The sequence below is a fragment of the Pseudophryne corroboree genome, chromosome 2 (genome assembly GCF_028390025.1).
Source record: "Pseudophryne corroboree isolate aPseCor3 chromosome 2, aPseCor3.hap2, whole genome shotgun sequence".
Classification (NCBI taxonomy): domain Eukaryota; kingdom Metazoa; phylum Chordata; class Amphibia; order Anura; family Myobatrachidae; genus Pseudophryne; species Pseudophryne corroboree.
Window position 1 is genome coordinate 453,803,671 of NC_086445.1, and position 20,456 is coordinate 453,824,126.

Here is a 20,456-nt window from a genome sequence, read left to right on the forward strand (position 1 = left end):
CCAGCTGCTCATCTGCTGGTAATACCAGCAGATGAACGGCGGCCGCTGGCGATGTAGCGGGGGCGCGCATCAGTGCTCATCACTTATTGCTGGGGCATACACACACTAGGTGGTTTTGAGCTGAAAGCAGCTCAAAACACCAAAAGTGAGCTACTTTCAGCTTAAAATTGCCCAGTGTGTATGGGCCTTTAGTCTCACTCACTACACAAGTCACTACATACTGTGCAGTCTTTCCCGCTTACATTACAGTGGAGGCTAGATCAGTACCATGCTAGTGATTAAGCTCTATTGGGAGGTGTATGGTGGCAGGAAGATAGTACTGACTTGTAAAGACTTTTAAAACAAAACCGCAATGCAATAATGAGGAAAAAAACTGGCGGAAAGGGCGGTGGGGAGGGCAACCTGTGCCCGTGGGGAGGGCGATTCTGGTCAACCATTAGATATGGATCTGGCCACCGGAGTTTTGTGACCTTTATAAAGACACTTGGGCCCAGAAACCCCAAGATAAAGCATTGTTCCTTCTTATGAATTTGATGCAACCAGCTGCTTGAATGTGCGTTTCTTTTATGTTTAATGGGATTATAAACCCTCTTTTCTGTAAACACAGCCAGTTTCACAAATTCGGCATTTGATTGAGTGTGAGGACACTGCCAGCCAATCATATGCCGTTCTCTACACTTCTGAATGCCCAATTGTCTTTAAGCTGTACAACTGATTCTTGTTAAAGAGTTAAGAGGTGCCTGTCATGTCAATTATTGTGTTGTATTAATTCCCAAGACACAGAACAGTAATATACAAATGTCTGACTCAATTGTTTATTTTACTCAAATGAAATTCAAATGTTATCAAATTGTATTTAAAACTAGAGAAGCTTTGTAAGAGATCAAAAGAAGCAAATCATAATATGTAACAGTCACCATCAATAATCAATACATAGTAATATCCCACCAAAGCTTGCCTAGGTTTAATACATATTTATTACTTCATACCAAAATGATTATATATAATGATATGTTTTCTCTTTTAAGGTTGTGGAAAGATGAAGCTCAACCTAATCTCACCCAACCATGTGTGTAACAGATGGTTTGTCAATGCGGTATAGATACTCTGCCGGATGGAAATAGCCAAGATACAGTAGTGCACAGAATCTGGGATTGTGTCATTATGGTAGTGTCCTCTTTCTCCATGATGACTGAAACAATGAGTGTGTTTCACCCGCAGGTCAAAGCCCTAGAAGGATAATGAGTCGTGTTCAGAAAAATCATGATTTGTTTGAATAAGTTGTCATTAATGTTAGAACCAACAGTATGTTGTGGCAAATTTGAGACAAAAGCTAGCAGGCATGGGGCATGTGACATATCCTGATGTGCAGGGGACATTTGAGACAAAATGTATGGGCAGAGGGGCATGTGAGGAAAGCTGGTGGGCAGAGGAGAGGGGCATGTGAGAAAAGTTGGTAGGCTGGGCCAAGTATAGTGTGGGTAGAGAGGTGGAAACTCTGCCCTAGAAACTCAGTGTTTGCTGTTCATTGCAATCACTGATTGCTCAATGAAAGCATTTTGCAATTTGCAAACCAGATAAAATATAATGTGAATTAATCATGTGTATCTGTTTATTTAATAGTAGTACTGTTATTTGATTAACGATTTGATCATTAACTATTTAAAGTGCAATATACCAGATGACTATCCTATGCGTGAAACGCTTATGATAATCACGCCCATATGAGTTGGTATAAATATGGTCCATGCTATCACAGCGTTCTGACAACCGATGCGGTCAAGCTTAATGTGAAACGTACGTCATCATAAGCCTGGACGTACACTGTTTCTGGGTGCGTTGAATCTATACCCGGCCCGGCATCCAGGTCTATGAGCGGCTCCCTGCACGGCGCTATGGACATTTCAGCAGCTACTATATACTGCAAGCAATCAATCTCGTGAGGTACTCAGAGCATCTCATCCCAGAGAGATCACTTACCTCCTCTAAAATGTGCAAGCACAACAGGGGAGGAGGTGATTGATCTCGGTGACAGCAGAAGCTGCTCGCTCTTCGTCTATATTCCGTTTTGGCATTGGCATTTTTCCGCCGCTCTCATTGTCTCCATTCACTGCCCTGAGGCACATGGGACAAAAGTAGAAGGGGGATTCTCTTATAGCGCTGGAACATCTATCAGAAAAAAAGAGTTTACCTTTGTTGATTGTACTAACAAAATGAATTATCACTATATTTAACTACTTCTGTATTGATTCAGTCATGATCTCTTGTATATATGTTTATTTTTATTTGTATTTGGTATCAGAGGCATAGGACTTGTCTACCATCTGATTTATGCTTATGCAAAGGGTTTCTCTATACATATTGCTCACCGGCTCACAGTGGGTTAATACACCAGCGGCTGAATTGTTTGGCTGATAGCTGTACTATGGTGGTCATTCCGAATTGATTGCTAGCTGCAGTTGTTCGCAGTGCAGCGATCAGGCAAAAAAACGGCTAGTCTGCGCACGTGTATGCAGCGCAATGCGCATGCACGTCGTACGAGCACAACAAACTATGTAGTTTTGCACAGGGTCTAGCAAAGCATTTCAGTCGCACTGGTGGTCGCATGAAGTGGGAGTTTCTGGGTGTCAACTGACCGTTTTCAGGGAGTGTTCGAAAAAACGCAGGCGTGCCAGGAAAAACGCAGTCTGAAGTGATCGCAAGCGCTGAGTAGGTTTTGAGGTACTCTGCAACTGCACAAAAAAACTTTGTAGCCGATCTGCGATCCATTCGTTTGCACTTCTGCTAAGCTAAAATACACTCCCAGTGGGCGGCGGCATAGCGTTTGTATGGCTGCTAAAAACTGCTAGCGAGCGATCAGCTCGGAATGACCACCTATATTTTCCCAGCAACAACGTTGCATTTTGAAGCATACCCATTTGGATTACTCAGTAGTGTCAAATAGTATGAAATCAGATACGAATGGATTAAATCATACTTGCCCTTTGCCTACTCTGTTCGCTTTTTTCTAACTAGTAACAAATTTATAGCATTGGTTCCTGTTTTATTTGAACTATTTGCAACAGTGGTAAACTGTAAAATACACATACTGGGATTGCTGAATGGTGCCACGCTAAGTGTACCTGCTTTTTCATAATATTTTAAGCGGCTTCAGGATCGCAATTTATAACAGGAAACGCTCTATTTATTCTGTGTTCATACGTGCTGACCTTTATATGTTTCTTTTGTATGTCAGTGGGTTGTGCTGTATCACAACACGTTGATTATATTGCTTTACAGAAATTGTGTTATCACAGGATATATTGCAGGCATTTAATTATTCTGTTACATATGTGCTGACCTTTATATATTTTTCCTATAGGTTAGCGAGTAGCGTTCCGTTACAAAGACTTTTATTGTATTTCATTATAGGAATTGTGTCATTACAGATTACATTGCAGGCAACAATTACAAATATTACAATGAATGTACGATGTTGAAGCACACAGCAGGTAGCGGTCGATCACAGGTTTACTGGAGATCAAAATCCAGTATTTAAAGGATCTCATTAATTGGATAATATAAACCTGTATAAAACTTTTTCATATATTCACTTTGCTGATAGAAGTTATTTGACGGTTCTTCCTATACACCCCCATACTGTATGTAAAGAAAAAAAAAATTATATTTATTGGGGTGATATTATTATTATAGGATATTACTAGTATTATTGTACATATGATTAAATCTTTTCAAGCTGACAATTGATCATCCTATGTTATGCCTACTAATAATTACTTTTTATGAAATATAGTATTAAAAGTTAAGTTTTAATTAACTAATGTAACAATACTAAAAGAGTGCGCCACACATTAAGCCTTCTTTGGCTAAAGCCCACTAGTGGTTTTTGCCTAAAGGGCCCCATACACTGGAACGATTATGCCCGATTTCAGCCCAATTCAGGAATTTGGGCCGATATATTGGGTGAAATTTGTCATTTTGGCTGTGTATACAATCCGATCCGATGCGCGGCCCCGTGAGCATCGGATTCTGAACGTGCTGCACTCGTGATATGTCAGAATCCGCAGGCATGGCTGGGATCGCCCAAGATATATCGTATGCAAAAGGACAGCATATGATGTATCTTGGGCAATCCTGCGCCCGGGAGGCTGACGGGGTGATCACCAGCAATTTCCTGCGACATGTCAGATGGACATGTCGCAGTAGTGTATGGGGCCCTTAAATCCCTAAACTCTGATTGCACTTTGCTTAATAGCGCACCTCCAATTAGGGTCAGATCCATTCCGACATGCATTTGTCGGAATGGATCCGACAACCCCTATTCAATCTCATCTCAATTCGGCTTTTAAAAAGTCGAATTAAGATGAGGGACCCTGATTAGGAGAGAGGGTGGAGCCGCGGGGAGACCAGTGGGGACAGCCGTGGGCAAACGGAGATCAGCGCTACAGTAGCGCTGCAGGAGGATGTCATACAGACGCCCGACCTCAAGGCAGTGTCCACCCGGCTCCAGCAAGCGTGACCTCTCTTGCTGTAGCCGGGTGAAAGCTGCCGTGAGCGGCACGGCTGTGAGACATCCTGCTGCAGCACTGTGCTGTAGCGCTGATCTCCCCTGTATGCCTGTGGCTGTCCCCCGTCTCCCTGCGGCTCCCCTACTTCTCCTCCTCTGGGTCTCACATCACAGTCCGACATTTTTTTTATGTCGGACTGAGATGGTCGGAAACTGGGCCAAATCCTGTTGAATTTGGCCCCGTTTCACTCAAAAGTACGTGAATCAGCAGCTATACCGCCGATTCACGTACTATTCGACAAGTCAAATTCCACAAGTTGTCGAATACAAAAGCTTAAAAAGTAAAAAACTGACGTCTTTTCAACAGATGGCAGTTTTCGACACCAATTGAATATACCCCCAAATCTATTAATTTTTGTATTAAGACTCATGTAATTTGCTTTTCATTATCGGTTGGTTGACACATAGAAATTAATATCAACATCTTTTTTGAAGCCTGTGCACAGTCTTCTAGACTGTATGTCCCCCCTCATAGTAATAATATATTTATTGACCAGTTTGCTAAACAGATGGATCTCTTGTATACGTTTTATACCCACTTCTATAAATAAAAACAATAAAATGCAACCTAATGTGAACATCTAAAACCAGCCAGATCACTTACAGGGTCATGAGAAACAAACACGGACTGGCAAATCAGACGAGCCTTCATATCATAAACGTTCAACCAATGATACACATCCTCCTCTCTGTTGAGGGAACAGACAGAAAACTCACGGGGCTGTTGAAGAATGCATTTTTTCTAATAAGCAACTGAAAGCATGTTTAAAAAAAAAAGAAAACAAAATGCTATATGCTGTAGAAAATAATCATCACTCCATTTACTAAATAACATTATAATTCTAAGCACTGATATTGCTGACAATCTTATCTTTTTGGATGTTTAGTCTAAAGGGCCCTACTCACTGGCCGACCCGCCGCCGAGCTGCCCGACGGCGGATACGGCCGACGAGCGACCCGGCGGCGGGGGGGCAGTGACGGGGGGAGTGAAGTTTCTTCACTCCCCCCGTCACGCGGCTGCATTGAAGTGCAGGCAAATATGGACGAGATCGTCCATATTGGCCTGCATGCACAGCCGATGGGAGACCAGCGATGAACGAGCGCGGGGCCGCGCATCGTTCATCGCTGGAGTCTCCACACTGAAAGATATGAACGAGTTCTCGTTCATTTATGAACGAGATCGTTCATATCTTTCAAAAAATCGGCCAGTGTGTAGGGCCTATTAGACTATTGTTTTAGTCCTGATAATTTGATACCTCCTTAGTGTCATGGACACCAGCTTCTGAGAAGCAACTTGATGGAAAATAAAGATTTGTATAATTTGATGCCTATCAATTCCAATTGATTGTAAAATTGTACATTCACTAAACAATAATTCCACATAAACTAGTATCTCTTTAAAGTACCCCCAACCACCAAAACAATGGAAGTCCCATGCCAGGTGCTCACGCAGGGCCAGGAAACTCATCTCCTTCCTCATTTCTCTCCACATTCTTCACTGAGTGGCCAGAGCCCCCATAGCTGGAATTGTTATCAGCGGTCTCTGGACCAAGAATCTGCTTACAGCACATCACAGTCTGACATGCAAGTCCCAGATACTGTATGCAGGGCTGCCATCAGAAATTCTGGGGCCCAGGACTCGCAAAATAGGCAACTCCCCCCCTAAAAAATAAAAAAGTGACTATATATATATATATATATATATATATACTGCTCAAAAAAATAAAGGGAACACTAAAATAACACATCCTAGATCTGAATGAATGAAATATTCTTATTACAGTATTTGCTGGCGTATAAGACTACTTTTTTGCCCTGAAAAATATGCCTCCAAGTGGGGGGGTCGTCTTATACGCCGGGTGCACTTCAGTTGGGATAGACATAGCTGCCATAGTGGCCTTCCGATACTCGCCCGGTGCCCATAGTGGCCTCCCGATGCCCGCCCACCTCATTCTACTCACCATCCAGTATCGCGCGATATCCAGTGCGGCCGCGGCGGGTCACTAGTGCCAATTACAGGGAGATGCAGGGACTGGCCGGAGGCGCTGCAGTCGCGTTGTGGCCGTACAATGGTGACAATGACAGGTACTGTAATGGCACTAATACTAATACTACTAATGGAACTCATGTGAAACCGGTAACACTAAATGCACACAGGGGTATACTTTTATACATTTTACAACTTTCTCCTCGCCCCCTCCCCCCTTCTTTTGCATACCTTGATAAATACTCCCTATCCAAATCTTTTATCAGGTCATAATATACAGTATGTCACAAATCTGATGTTCTTTTACGTTTTATTTGGTGTGTGGGAGGGGGTAGTCTTATACGGCGAGTATATAACAAACTCTATATTTTGAGTGGAAATGTTGGGGGTCGTCTTATACGCCCAGTCGTCTTATACGCCGACAAATACGGGTAAATACTTTGTTCTTTACATAGTTGAATGTGCTGACAACAAAATCACACAAAAATTATCAATGGAAATCAAATTTATTAACCCATGGAGGTCTGGATTTGGAGTCACACTCAAAATTAAAGTGGAAAAACACACTACAGGCTGATCCAACTTTGATGTAATGTCCTTAAAACAAGTCAAAATGAGGCTCAGTAGTGTGTGTGGCTTCCACGTGCCTGTATGACCTCCCTACAATGCCTGGGCATGCTCCTGATGAGGTGGCGGATGGTCTACTGAGGGATCTCCTCCCAAACCTTGGACTAAAGCATCTGCCAACTCCTGTACAGTCTGTGGTGCAACGTGGCATTTGTGGATGGAGCGAAACATGATGTCCCAGATGTGCTCAATTGGATTCGGGTCTGGGGAATGGGCGGGCCAGTCCATAGCATCAATGCCTTCGTCTTGCAGAAACTGCTGACACACTCCAGCCACATGAGGTCTAGCATTGTCTTGCATTAGGAGGAACCCAGGGCCAACCGCACCAGCATATGGTCTCACAAGGGATCTGAGGATCTCATCTCGGTACCTAATGGCAGTCAGGCTACCTCTGGCGAGCACATGGAGGGCTGTGCGGCCCCCCAAAGAAATGCCACCCCACACCATTACTGACCCACTGCCAAACCGGTCATGCTGGAGGATGTTGCAGGCAGCAGAACGTTCTCATTGGCGTCTCCAGACTCTGTCACGTCTGTCACATGTGCTCAGTGAGAACCTGCTTTCATCTTTGAAGAGCACAGGGCGCCAGTGGCGAATTTGCCAATCTTGGTGTTCTCTGGCAAATGCCAAACGTCCTGCACGGTGTTGGGCTGTAAGCACAGCCCCCAACTGTGGACGTCGGGCCCTCATACCACCCTCATGGAGTCTGTTTCTGATCGTTTGAGTAGACACATGTACATTTGTGGCTTGCTGGAGGTCATTTTGCAGGGCTCTGGCAGTGCTCCTCCTGTTCCTCCTTGCACAAAGGCAGAGGTAGCGGTCCTGCTGCTGGGTTGTGGCCCTCCTATGGCCTCCTCCATGTCACCTGATGTACTGGCCTGTCTCCTGGTAGCGCCTCCATGCTCTGGACACTACGCTGACAGACACAGCAAACCTTCTTGCCACAGCTCGCATTGATGTGCCATCCTGGATGAGCTGCACTACCTGAGTCACTTGTGTGGGTTGTAGGGAGGTCATACAGGCACGTGGAGGCCACACACACTACTGAGCCTCATTTTGACTTGTTTTAAGGACATTACATCAAAGTTGGATCAGCCTGTAGTGTTTTTCCACTTTAATTTTGAGTGTGACTCCAAATCCAGACCTCCATGGGTTAATAAATTTGATTTCCATTGATAATTTTTGTGTGATTTTGTTGTCAGCACATTCAACTATGTAAAGAACAAAGTATTTAATAAGAATATTTCATTCATTCAGATCTAGGATGTGTTATTTTAGTGTTCCCTTTATTTTTTTGAGCAGTATATATATATATATATATATATATATATATGTATAAACTATACAACATAAATATACACACACACACACACACACACACACTTTCTTTCTCCCACTCACTCTTTCTCAACTTACCTATCACAGCCTGGTCCCGTTTAGCTTCGTCCCCTCTGTTTTGTGTTACTCCGCCCCCTTTTTCATGACCGAGATCTGGCACAACACAGGAGAGGGGAGAGTACGCTGCAAGCTATTATTGAAAAGTCTCTGCCAAAATTGCTGCCGCCTCAGAGGAGACAGTTATTAAAGATACTAGAGGGGCCATTTTTGGAGGGACGTTTACAACAGAAGCTTGCAGCGTCCTCTCCCTTTCCTTTGACAGTGCCAGAACTCAGTAATGAAAAGTGGGCAGAGCACCGCGGCGGGCGGTGGCATGAGCGGCTCGGGCCCTCTCCTCTCTGTCAGAGAGACCAGGCCCAGGACATCAGTGCCTACAGCACCCCCCTGATGGCGGGACTGACTGTATGTGCTAGTTATGTGAGTGGACTGGTATCTTAAAATAGGATTTTAATTACCTACCGGTAAACCCTTTTCTCGCAGTCTGTAGAGGATGCTGGGGTCCATTTTAGTAACATGGGGTATAGACGGTTCCGCAGGAGCCTTCGGCGCTTTAAGACTTTTCAACAGTGTGAACTGGCTCTTCCCTCTATGCCCCTCCTCCAGACCTCAGTATAGGAACTGTGCCCGAGGAGACGGATAACTTCGAGAGAAGAATTTACATTAAACTAGTGGCGAGATTCACACCAGCTCACATCTTACAAAACATGCCGCCTAACATGGCCTTCAACATAACCCATGCCAATGTGCATGCATAACGCAACAGCAACAACTGTGAACATCTTAACACATGAAAACATGTGTAAATGACATAACGTAATTCTGCAGGAAAAATGAGCACCGGGCGGGCACCCAGCATCCTCTACAGACTACGAGAAAAGGATTTACCGGTAGGTAATTAAAACCCTATTTTCTCTTATGTCCTAGAGGATGCTGGGGTCCATTTTAGTACCATGGGGATGTACCAAAGCTCCCAGTACGGGCGGGAAAGTGCTAATGTTCCTGCAGACCTGACTGACCAAACTGAAGGTCGTCAGCAGCCAAGGAGTCAAACCTGTAAAACTTAGCAAACGTGTTTGCCCCTGACCAAGTAGCTGCTTGGCAAATTTGCAATGCCGAGACACCCCGGGCAGCTGCCCAGGTAGAACCCACTTTCCTTGTAGAGTGGGCCTTTACCGAACTCGGTAACAGCAATCCTGCCATGGAATAAGCGTGCTGAATGGTACCTCTGATCCAGCGTGCAATAGTCTGCTTAGAAGCAGGACCCCCAATCTTGTTGGGGTCATAGAGGACAAACAAAGATTCTGTTTTCCTTATCCGAGCCGTTCTTGCAACATAAGTCCTCAACGCTCTGACGACATCCAAGTACTTTGAAACGGCTGAGGTGTCAGAAGCCACTGGCACCACCACAGGTTGGTTGTTATGGAACCTTTGGAAGAAAATGCTGATGCATCCGCAGTTCAGCTCTATCTTCATGAAAAATCAAATAAGGACTCTTGTGTGACAGAGCCCCTAATTCAGACACTCGTCTGCCTGAGGCCAAGGCTAACAGCATGACGACTTTCCAAGTGAGAAACTTCAACTCCACCTCTTGCAGAGGCTCAAACCAGTCCGATTTAAGGAACTGCAACACCACATTAAGATCCCTTGGCGCCACAGGAGGCACAAAGGGAGGTTGGATGCGCAGAACACCTTTCAGGAACGTCTGGACCTCAGGAAGGGAAGCCAACTGTTTCTGAAAGAAAATGGACAAGGCCGAAATTTGGACCTTGATAGAACCTAATCTCAAGCCACCATCCACACCCGCCTGTAGAAATAGGAGAAGTCCTAACTGAAATTCCAGCACAAGAGACTTCTTGGATTCACACCAAGATACATATTTTCTCCAAATACGATGGTAATGTTTAGACATTACCCCTTTCCTGGCCAGAATAAGAGTGGGAATGACTTCATTGGGAATACCCTTACGGGCTAGGATCTGGCACTCAACAGCAATGCCGTCAAATGTAGATGCGGTAAGTCTTGATAAACTAACGGCCCCTGCTGAAGCAGGTCCTCGTGAAGAGGAAGAGGTCGAGGATCTTCCAGTAGTAACTCCTGAAGATCTGGATACCAAGCCCTTCTTGGCCAGTCTGGAGCAATGAGCATTGCTCGAACCCTTGTTCTTCTGATGATCTTGAGAACTTTTGGTATTAGTGGAAGTGGAGGGAACAGATACACTGACTGAAACATCCACTGGGTCACCAGTGCATCTACTGCTATTGCTTGTGGATCTCTCGACCTGGAACAATATATCTGAAGCTTCTTGTTGAGACGTGATGCCATTATATCTACTTGAGGAATGCCCCAACGACCTGCTACCTCTGCAAAGACTTCTGGGTGGAGACCCCATTCTCCTGGATGGAGATTGTGTCTGCTGAGGAAGTCTGCTTCCCAGTTCTCCACTCCCGGAATGAAAATTGCAGACAGAGCTTTTGCATGTCTTTCTGCTCTGCTTTTTGTTCCACCCTGACGGTTTATGTAAGCTACTGCCGTTACATTGTCTGACTGGATCTGTATGGGACGACCTTGAAGAAGGTGTGCCGCTTGATAAAGGCTGTTGTACACAACTCTCAATTCCAGAATGTTTATGTAAAGGAGTACTTCTTGACTTGACCATCGTCCTTGGAAGGTTTTCCCTTGCGTGACTGCTCCCCAACCTCGGAGGCTTGTATCTGTGGTCCCCAGGATCCAAGTCTGAATCCCGAACCTGCGTCCCTCCAGGAGGTGAGAACTTTGAAGCCACCACAAGAGTGAAATTCTGGCTTTTGTTGACAGGATTATCCTCCAGTGCATGTGTAGGAGCGATCCTGACCACTTGTCCAGTAGGTCCCATTGGAACACCCTGGCGTGAAATCAGCCAAATTGTAGAGCCTCGTAGGCCGCTACCATCTTCCCCAGCAGACAGATGCACTGATGAATCGATACGCGTGCTGGTTTCAAAACTTGTTTGACCATCTTCTGGATCTCCAGAGCCTTTTCCACCGGTAGGAATACTTTCTGTGCTTCCGTGTCCAATATCATTCCCAGAAATGATAACCTCATTGTGGGTTCCAATTGTGATTTTGGAAGGTTTATGATCCAACCGTGCTGTTGAAGCACCGTCAGGGAAAGCACAATGTTCTGCACTAGATTCTCCCTGGATCTCGCTTTTCTGAGGAGATCGTCCAAGTATGGGATTACGTTGACTCCTTTCTTGCGAAGAAGCACCATCATCTCTGCCATCACTTTGGTGAATCTTCTCGGAGCCGTGGAGAGCCCAAAAGGCAATGTTTGGAACTGGTAGTGGAAGTCCTGCACCGCAAACCTCAAGTATGCCTGATGCGGAGGGTAGATGGGAACATGTAAATAAGCATCTTTGATGTCCATTGACACCAGAAATTCCAATAGAGGTTCAGAGTCTTTCGGTTTAAAATCGGTCTGACTGAGCCATCCGGTTTCGGCACTACAAACAGGCTAGAATAAAACCCTTTTTCCTGTTGTGACACAGGAACTAAGGAAATTACGTTGTCTTGACATAATTTCTCTGTTGCGTTCAGCACCTTTGTTCTGTCCTGAACAGAAGCTGGTAAGGCTGATTTGAAAAATCGGCATGGGGAAGGTCTTAAAATTCCAAATTTTCCCCCTGGGATACTATCTGTAATAACCAAGGATCCAGATCTGAGTGAATCCAGACCTGGCTGAAAAACAGTAGACGTACCCCCACCCGATCGTACTCTCGCAGGGGAGCTCCAGCGTCATGCTGAGGTTTTAGCAGAAGTAGCTGTTGACTTCTGCTCCTACGAGCCTGATGGTGTTGTAGATTTTTTACCTCTTCCTTGCCCTCTTCCTGCGAAGGAGGTACCCTTTGCCTTCATGGACTTGTTGGGCCGAAAGGACTGCATCATATGAGAATGACATCCTTTCCTAGGTGGAGCAGCTGCGGAAGGCAGAAATGCTGGCTTGCCTGATGTAGTTGTTGAAATCATGGCATCCAGCTTGTCTCCAAAGAGAGCTTCTCCATTGTAAGGGAGCGCCTCAATTTTCTTTTTTTATTCCGCATCAGCATTCCATTGGCGGATCCACAGCGCCCTGCGGGCTGAAATTGCCATAGCGGAGGATCTTAAACTCAGCAACCCAATATCCTTCATAGCTTCAACTAAGTAACCTGCAGCATCTTTAAAATGGACGAGAGTTAGGACTATTTCATCCCTGTCAACTGTGTCTATGTTAACAAGCAAGTTGTCAGACCATTTTTCCACAGCGTTACCCACCCACGCACAAGCAATAGTTGGCCTGAGCACCGTTCCGTTAGCTGTATATATGGATTTCAGGATTGTTTCTCATTTACGGTCAGCTGGATCTTTTATAGAGGCTAAACCAGGGGCAGGCAAAACAATTTTCTTAGACAGCCGAGAAACTGAGGTGTCTATCACTGGGGGTGTCTCCCATTTGTGCCTGTCTTCCTCAGGGAAAGGGTATCCTTCTGGGAAGGGTAAATTTCTTCTCAGGGTTAGTCCAGGATTCTTCAAAGAACGCTTTCAAATCCTTTGAAGGAGGAAAAGTCACAACCTGCTTTTTATTTCATTTAAAATAATCCTTTTCCTCTGGGACCAGTGTTGTTTCAGGAAACTCCAACACTTCCTTTATAGCAACTATCATACATTGTATGCTTTTGGCTAATTTGGGGTCTACCCCTCTCAAATCCCCAGTGTTGACGTCAGAGTCGGAATCTGTGTCTGTGTCCCCTTGCATTATCTGGGCCAGAGACCTTTTCTGGGAACTGGATGGGACCCAAGTGGATGATATGGAGGGGTCAGTAAACAGTGCATCCTCCACAGACTGCCTCCAATATTTAGTCTGTTGTTCAGACTCAGGAAATTTCTTTGCAAGCATTGACATATTCTTTTGCAACTTTCACACCCACTCCGACTCCTTCATAGAGGGAAGATCCACCATGTTACCCTCTTCCTGGGAAGAACCCTCCCCAATGTCTGACATGTTACACACTTGTACACACACACACCCCTATCACACAGGGTAGCTATTGGGGACAGACCCACACTAAAGTCTGTCAGAGAGACACAGAGGGATTTGCCAGTCCACACACTGTGCCTTATTGTGAATTGTGGAAATATTACCCACTTACAGCGCTTATAACAATAATAGACCCACAGACCTAATTATAATGAACACTCTCTGCCCCTTCTATAACACCCTGTACTTGTATCAGCGTTGTCATGAGGAGAAACAGCATTCAGGAGCTTCACACTGGAGTTTCTGCAGGAGAAAATGGCACCCAGATAGTGTTCTGGCAAGTCTGAGGAGAAGCCCCACCCTTCAGCCTCAGCAATGTAATATTTATACTGGCTGGCAATGGCACATCAGCGGCTGTACATGTATGTACCCTTTTTGCCAGTGAGAGTAAGGTTTTAAAACATGCCCTCAGAGCGTGCCCCCCGCGCTCTGCACTGTTGTGCTGAGAGACATGGCGCGCAGCATCCCGCCGCTGCGCGTGTACCTGTATGTCGCCAACGATGACCGGAGGATCGCCTCTCTGCAGGACTCCGGTAATATACTCACCAGCCTTCTGATTTCTGGCTCTGTTAGGGGGTGGCGGCAGTGCTGTGGGAGTGAACGCTGGCCAGGCTTGGGCTGTGTTCAGTAGCCTTCACGAGCTAATGGTGTCCTGTGAGCAGAAGCAGAACCATTAACTAATCGAGAAGTTGGTTCCTACTTCCCCCCCTAAGTCCCACGAAGCAGGGAAGCTGTTGCCAGCAGCTTCCCTGTAAAATAAAAAACCTAAGAAAGTCTTTTTCCAGCAAAGCTCTGTAGAGCTCCACTAGTGTGCATTCAGTCTCCTGGGCACATTTTCTAAACTGAGGTCTGGAGGAGGGGCATAAAGGGAGGAGCCAGTTCACACTGTTGAAAAGTCTTAAAGTGCCAGAGGCTCCTGCGGAACGGTCTATACCCCATGGTACTAAAATGGACCCCAGCATCCTCTAGGACGTAAGAGAAATAGATGATAGATCTATCCTTTATGGTTATTAACTTTAAAGCTTACAGTATGTTACCAAGAAAAGCACCTACTGCACTTCTGGCTCTGTAAATTCTTACATCATGTATAACTCAATGCACAGGTAAGATGAACTGGGTGCTATGGCTGATCATGCTGATAGTGACAGACAATTTGGTGGTTTGCCATCCGTTTATTTGGTCTTCCACCAAAAGAACAGATAAGTGCATTGCCACATGAGTTACTATTAAATTAGGAAGAGCGTGAGAGGAGTACACAATGCAGATTAGGGCCTTCAGAACATAACTTACCATTATATGGAGCTTTGCGTTTCCATCTTGTGTAATAAATGTTCCTCCCATTCCCACAGGTTTGTCTCCATAATGTTCTTGCAAAGACTTTCTCATACAGCTTACAACGTTACCTTTACCTGTCCTTTGCTTTACATTCACCTCTATGACCTGAAACATATATATAAAAATCTGTCATCAAATCCAATAAAAAAATGGAACATATCAGCATCGGGTGGTCTTCAGTATGCCGCCGGCTGGGATCCCGGCCACCAGCATACTGACACATACTGTATTCTCTCTCTTGGTGGTCCACGACACCCCTGGAGGGAGAATAAATAGCGTGTGCCCGCAGCGTGGCGAGTGCAGTGAGCCTGCAAGGGGCTCATTAGTGCTCGCCCAGCTGTCGGTATGCCGGACACTCATATTACACCCATCACCATCACCACAGTAATTTACTGCAGACTAATTGATCCCCTGGGACTATTAAATTAGCCCCAAAATGCAGCAGCCAGGCTGCAGTTAACAGGGATTTTTTTTTCCAGGTCTGAGCAGACCCGAAAAGAAATCCCGGATAAATTGCCCGTTATCGGGTGCCCAAACCACGTTGACACATAGGTCCAGGAACGTACCCCAGATTCTATGTGTTAACTCTCAAAAACAGTTAATCTACTGGGTGAGAAAAAGGGGCTCCAACGGAACAGCACTGTGGTGTTAAAGCCCGAAGTTGCCACCCTTTTTCACACCCATTAAAGTATTATATTAGTGCACTGATGCTTTTCATTAAGCATGGAATAATGAAAGCCATAAGACCTCATTCACTTTGTGTAACTGATACGCACCATAAAACACCTTGGTTTTAAATTGCATGCCTCGATGGACCACCCTATGCGCAGCTTGGCACATGACTATTCTAAGCTCTTTAAACAGATGTGGTAAAACGCAAAAGAATCTTTAGGAGCTTCACTATACGAAAGTCAGGACATTCTCCCACCTCTGCAGTACTTTTTTACATTTCTTAAAGTTTTCAGTTTTTCCCTTTTAGGGTGTACTGTAACTAAATTCAGAAACATGTGGTGGTTTGATGTGTGGCTTTGCCCATTGACAAAACTTTCAGTAGCCCAACATCACTTATTTTACTGCGCATGTGTCTGGATGTGCAAGGCAAAAAAAGTGATGTTACGGTCATAATGTGCCACCAGTTATGAGCATTGCCACACTATTCTAACAACACATTACAAAAACCCCTAGACTACCAGTCCAGTCTCCACAGGCCAGGAGGACAGGAAGAGGGCAGCACTTTCGTACCTGGGATCGAGGTGGGCACAATGAGGGTCATTCAGATCCTGGCAGATCTGCTACCTCATGCACAAAAGCAGAGCTGGCCCTAACCAATATGATGCCCTAGGCAAGATTTTGGCTGGTGCCCCCTAGAACCATCGCTAGTTTCGCCTCTGACCCTGCACCCCTTTCCCAGCACCATCACCCCTCACCCAAAGCAGTGCTCAATTTGATGTTCCTACCTCCTATATTTTAAATAGGAAGTGTGCATATTCGGCGCACTGCCCAAAAAGGGGTGTGTTCTTGCAGGGAAGGGGCATGGCCACACAATAATACCCGCAATTCAAATTACGCCACACAGTAGTGCAACTTTATTCACATTATATCATGTAATAGTGTCCCTAATTTATGTTACATCACACAGTATTACCACTTTACCTTATATACATTGCTAATCCTAATTCACATTATGTCACACTGAATTACTCCTTTTTCACATTACACCACATCATATTGCTCTTTATTCACATTAGACCACACAGTAGCGCCCTTTCTATACGTTACGCCACACAGTAGAGCACCTTATACACATAATGCCACACATCAGTTATGCCTTTATACACATAATACCACACAGTAATGCCCCTTACACATATGGCACACATTAATAATGTCCTTATAAACATAATGCACCTTACACATATGCCGCACATTATTAACGCCCGTATACACATGATGACACACATTATGTCCCTTTCACATATGCCGCACATTATTAATGCATTTATACACATGACACACATATTGCCCCTTACACGTGCTGAACACTACTGTACTACCAACCCACCCGCATACAGCACTCACATGGCCACTAACACTGTGACCTCTGCCTATGCTTGGATACAGATGTATCCTCATACATCTTGCCTCAATACGCCATGCTGCAGAAGATGCTTGGCATGAATCAGCTGGCAGCTCTGCTAATGTTAGGCGCCTTTTTTGATGAAAATGCATCTTATTTGCATTACTTTGTGGCTAGGATGCACAAACAGCTTCTGCTGATTAAAATAATATGCAGCATGCCTATATTCTGTGTGCGACTGTGACTGTATCTGCATATGAAATGCTATGTTACAGTGATTTCCAGGAATACAGTGTAACGTAACATTTCGTATGCAGATACAGCCGCAGTCACACACAGAATATAGGCATGCCGCATATCATTTTAATCAGCAGAAGCTGCTTGTGCCCCTAGGCATACCAAATACCCTAGGCATTTGCCTAGTTTGCCTATGCCGAGGGCCGGCTCTGCACAAAAGTAACAGTGTTTGGTAATTTGCGCATGAGGAGGACCCATTGTGCGCATACACGAACAGGTCCTGCAAAGTAGGAAGCAGGACAGCAGCAGACTGTCAGCATCCTAGGAAACAGGTTGGATTGCTACTGCATGTAATAGATGCCACATGCTGTATTACCATACCGTGCTATCACTGCTGCTTCCAATGAAGCAGCAGTGATAGCAACTCAAACCAAATCTGAATCAGGCACAATGTTTTTGTGCTCCCTAGTGCCAGATTAAGGTCATCATAGGCCTGGAGCTGAATTTCTGAAGGGCCTACTGTGTGCCGCCGCAAGGGGTGTGGCTACTGGTATGGGGGTGTGACCAGTGCTGTATACATATATATATATATATATATATATGTGTGTATTATGTATGTATGTATGTATGTGTGCTTGAAACAGAAAAATCTCAGCACTTAGATTACTATATTACAATAATTATTTTATTGGGACAGGAGGAAAAAAGGGGGAAGAACAGTCGAAGATGCGAGGAAGACGGGAGAGAGACAGGGAGAAAATAGGGGCTAAATGGGAGGGATACAGGGGGAAGAACAGGGTAAGATGGGAGGAAGAAAGGAGGGGAGACAGGTGCAAGAACAGCAGAAGATGGGAGGCACAGGGGGGATAGGAGGAAGAACAGGGGAAAGATGGGAGGGAGATATAGGGAGGAACAATCCTGGTCTGATGTTCTGGTGAGGGGAGGGGGAATCAGCCTGGTGACAGGGGGGAGGAGGGGGAATTAGCCTGGTGAGGGGGAAGGAGCGGGGATTAGTTTGGTGAAGGGGTGGGATAGAAGAACGGTTGATTGAGTCTGCACAGGATCACTCTATCTATGCAATTGATATTCGAATTGATATCATTAAAGCTATAGCTCTAAAATAAACCAACATTTGGCCATATATCCAATAGGCAATTAGTATTCAGCGCTGGGTTGGCGGTGCTCCCAGAAAATAGTTCAGTAAACTACTTGGAAAAGTAAGGGAGATGGTTCCCGTATAGTACCGGAACCAAAGAGAAAAAAGAAAGACTTCTGGGGCACACTTGTATTGATAATTGTGTAAGATATGTATTATTCTTAGGTTAAAAAGTAACTTTTATTATTTACCCTCCTAAAATAATGGCTATAAAGCAACAAAAAAGAAATGACGACATATATGGCAAAATAATCTAAATAAACATCAAATGATGTGAATATTAAAAATGCTAACGTAGTGGCTCAATGAGCAAAAATATATGAATCTCCGATGTTGAGAAATATTCTCTTCTTCCTAATTTGTTACGATATATGCTGTAATAAAGATATAGCAGGAAGAAAGAGAAAATGTACACCGGGCTCAACCCAAATCACTGGTAAAGTGCTGGCTAGAGAAAATATACAATGATGCTTGGTTCTAGGTCCTATGTCCTTGGTTTGGATAAAAATACCTGCGATATCTGGTATTCTCTGGAGGTCTCCCACCCAGTACTGACCTGGCCCACAGTGCTTGGCTTCCAAGATCAGACGAGGTTGGGCATACTCAGTGTGGTTTGACCGCAGGTAGGTATATCACATCTGATGACACTGGGAACCATATATTGTCGGATCTGAAAGGTCTGTGGGAACTCCCAAAGTTCATAAAAATTACTAAGTGCTCTAAGATCAAAATACCTGCGGTACCTGGTATTCTCTGGTGGTCTCCCACCCAGGTACTGACCTGGCCCACAGTGCTTGGCTTCCAAGATCAGATGAGGTTGGGCACACTCAGTGTGGTTTGACTGCAGGTAAATATATCGCACACTGGGAATCATATATTGTCTGATCTGAAATATCTGTGGGAACTCCCAAAGTTCATGAAAAGTACTGAGTGCTTCAGAGAAAAAGTGAATGCAAAAATTGATTTGGATGATAGTGTAACACTACTGCAAAATAACATTTGTAATAAAGAATCAGGTCTAAGTTTCACACCTCTTCTGCTTTTTGATCATCTGCCTAAGCATCGAATGAAAAAATGAGAGGATGGTGAGAAACGACACTGAGACGGAAGAAAGATAGAGGAACACTTCTGCTGTCCTGTTGTGTGACAGACTGGTGCTCTCTTTACATATTGCATTGCAGAGCCCCAAGATTGTTAAACAGGATGAGAGGGAGTTCCAGAAATCCCATGTAAATGGGAATGTTTCACAAGGTTTTCTGTTTTTATACAAAAATACTGGCTTTTTGGTTATTTGTGTTAATTCACGTAATGCTCTGCAACTGCTTTGTATAGTCAGCAACACAAAATAACCCTTAAGGTTAGCAGTGTATTATTATCACTTATCCAACAATGTAGCACTTGTATTTGTGGGAGAGGTAGTTAGATGAGATATAACAAGATATCTTGAAAGTATACAGATATAAATCCTAATAAGGACTGAACCTATTTAGAACCATAAACGGATCATAAATCTAAATAATTAGTAATGTAGACTGGACACTAATGCGGCTCCTGATAGGCATAACATATTGCCATACATCCCTGATTGGCAGAAAACATTTACATTTGTATACACTTCATAGGTCAAAAGATAAATTGCTGGAGAGATAGAGCCAACAAGATGCCAGGGAGAAGGAGTCCGGCAACAAACCGGGAGTTACCATGTAACCTACTGATAGATGGAGGGGCGTAAATACCCCCCTAGGTAACCAGAGCCGGAAGTGATGCACGTTTCGTTCGGGAGAGCTTGTTCACTGGTCGCCTGCTCCCCGGCTCCCTTGCGTAGGTTTATTAAGACATATTGGGTCCTATTAATTGCTAATCAGTAGCTTCAGATGACTATATGCTTAAACAATTAAGTCCCCAGAGTGATCCATCCTAATGGTGGAAGAAATAAGTGTACCAATTAAGGCATGAACTCCGCTTAAAAACTAGCAATGAGTGGGAAGAGTATGAGTTTGTGATAAATTAAAATAAAATA

General features: G+C 44.5%; 3 pseudogenes; all 3 read right to left on the reverse strand.

The window, feature by feature from the left end:
• Window positions 1-925: 925 nt before the first annotated feature.
• Window positions 926-20,456, reverse strand: part of LOC135027924 (ester hydrolase C11orf54 homolog) — a 230,513-nt pseudogene continuing 210,982 nt past the window's right edge.
• On the reverse strand, window positions 18,945-19,061 carry LOC135052550 (5S ribosomal RNA; annotated as a pseudogene).
• LOC135052001 (5S ribosomal RNA) lies at window positions 19,168-19,285 on the reverse strand (annotated as a pseudogene).